Raw genomic sequence first — 2717 nt, 5'->3', positions numbered from 1 at the left:
CTACAACACAAGCCCCGAGAATTTACAGCCCGCATGCAGCTATGCATGCTAGCTCTAGGACGCCGCTTGGATGTTTTCTCCAATCCCATGTATCCGCTGCATGCATGATTCGTAATTAAATTTGGAATGAATCCAACCTAGCAGCCAGTGTATAGCTAGCTTATTGTATGCCATACCTGTAAGATCAGCTTTTGATGACATGGATTTGCTTTAGAGCCGGCAGCGGGCGGTGCTATTAATCATGCTCTTAATAATGTGCTCAATTGGCAGTTAGAGTAACAAATCCCAGCGCCTTACCTGGCGTCGGCGCAAAGGTTGGAGGCGGGCGCTTCTCCTTTTTTTTTTCTCCAGCAGGCCTTCAGCGATGCATGTAGCGACAGGTCTTCCAACTGGTTTTGCTATTAATTAGCGACCGTCGTTAGCGCTCCCCGTTGGGTAAAAAGCGCTAAGCTGATTGTTTTTATTTTACGGTATTTATTTTGTCTTCCTAAGCGCCTACACAAGCGCTCTGCAATGGAAATGCCAACGCAGGTGCTATAAGCGGGCGCTAGGATGGATTTCCTTGCCGTTATGCTTCATTCTCTGCTGATCCTGGGATTTTCCTTGGCGTTGACGTGTGAGGTGGCACCGGACGCTCCAGTAAAATAAAATGTCTCACGTGTGGATATAAGTCATATAACGGGAGTCGGGCGCTACACAGGACGCAAAGGAAGGAACAGAAATCCACCAGGTACGTACGGATCTTGCGGTGAACTTCGATGGACGCTTCGTTAGCAGCATTGGAGGTTACATGCGCTTGTATTTTTTTTTAATTTTCCTAAGCGTCCGCAGATTGATACGAGCATTGGAGGCTGAGACTCTTACGTCGGTGCTAAGTGGTAAATTATTAATTTTTTCTTCTCAAGCGGCTGTACAAGCGCCTTCTCATTGGAAATGCCCTAAGGGTGCACGCTACGAATAATTTCCAGTCTGATCGGCAGTTACGCCCTCAATTCCTAGGGGTCTGGAGCTGCAGCGACGGAAAGAAAGGCATCGAGCGCTTGCCTCTCTTTTTTCCCACGAGATGAGGCGCGAGCATTGTTTTCCATACGTATTTAGCGCCCATGGTTAGCGCCAGCGTTGGAGCAGATAACGCTTGGGGATTTTTAAACCTTTTGCTATTTTTTTTTCTGTTTAAGCACCTAGATAAGCGCGTACTATTGTACATGCTCTTAGACTAGCCACGGTGGAAGTAACTTTAACAGTAACATCGAGTCCAACTCAGCAAATTTGCTTATGTGGCAATGAGTTAATAAGAAAAGAGATAGTTATAGTAACTTAGCTAGTTACTGTAACATCACATGTCCCAATGCAATATGAGTCTATAACCTAATAAATGAATCTTTGCATGTTACCATCCTTAAGTTACTACGCACTAGGGAGATAGTAACATACTCTAAGGATATGTGTATGTTACTAGTGTATGTTACTATTCATTGTGGTTAGTTTTACTACGTTCAATGTGATATTGGTTGTCAAAAAAAATTAGGAGTGGACCACCCTGTTCTCAGATGCTAGCTCCGCCACTGGCTCGCTTGGTCAAATTTGGTCGGGTCTACATATGAAAGTTTCTCCGGATGAGTGCATGGTTGCAGATAAAAACAACCTGCAATTCGTCGCCATCCTCGCGAAAGGATCGGAACTCCTTCCTCCATGCGCGAAGGACGCATTCTCGGGCTGAAAGTTCTCTCTCTCTGTCTCTGGAATTCGTCTACGTTCCTGGAGAGCCGCGTACCGAGGGTAGTTGCGTGACCACTGAATGGTGGCCGTATCCGGTATCTAGCTGAACGAAGCCAAAGGCAGCAGCAAGTGGCATGGACCAGGCAAAGCAGGAACCATGCATGTACACACGTCGCTAGCAGGTCCTACGCCAACGTAGTAGTACGTACTTATCCGGCCGAAGAAGAAAGCGAGGGCAAAAAATTTTGCCCTCAAAGCGAAAGTATTTCACAAACTAAACTGTTTCTGAAGGTATTTCACATCGCTGACCCTTTTGTGTAGCGTCCGACGACAAGGTGCTGCACTCTACTGTGCAACTCCTTACAGCTAGGCGCTGCACAGTGTAGTGCAACTCCTTAGAGCTAGGTGCTGCATAGTGTGACGCCTAAGTGTTAGGCGTTGCAGCGCCTTGCTGTCAAGCGCTACACATTAAAGATCGGCCGAGTGAAATACTTTCAAGAACAGTTTAGTTTATGAAATAGTTTCGATCTAAAGTTAAATTTGTGCCTTTTGCCGGAAACGAGAGGCCGGCCGAGTGGACACCTGCGTACGGTTCACACGTTCCCGGCGTACGTGCTCATGGAAAGCTAACCTGACACTGACATAAGGAGCCTTTTGTTTGAGCAAAAGGGTTACGCAGGGCAGTAACCTGACCAAACGGACTGAAAGTGTATGTATGTATCTCTACTCCTAATGACTGAGTTGATAGGATTGCGTCTACGGTTTATTTTCGTCCGGTTTATTTTCGTCTGGTTTATTTTTGTTTGATTTAATTTGGTCTCTCCCTCCATCATCATATCCTCACGTTGATTTTTTTCACCCTCCCAATAAAAACTTTCTTAACATTTACAAACTTTCCCAATAAATCTCTACTCCTAATAACTGAGTTGGTAGGATTGCGTCCACGGTTTATTTTCGTCCGGTTTATTTTCGTCTGGTTTTTTTTTGTTTGGTTTAAT

This window comes from Triticum dicoccoides, chromosome 4A, assembly GCF_002162155.2.
Source record: "Triticum dicoccoides isolate Atlit2015 ecotype Zavitan chromosome 4A, WEW_v2.0, whole genome shotgun sequence".
NCBI classification, from domain to species: domain Eukaryota; kingdom Viridiplantae; phylum Streptophyta; class Magnoliopsida; order Poales; family Poaceae; genus Triticum; species Triticum dicoccoides.
The sequence above is the reverse complement of the archived record's forward strand: the minus strand, read 5'-3'. Positions refer to the sequence as shown.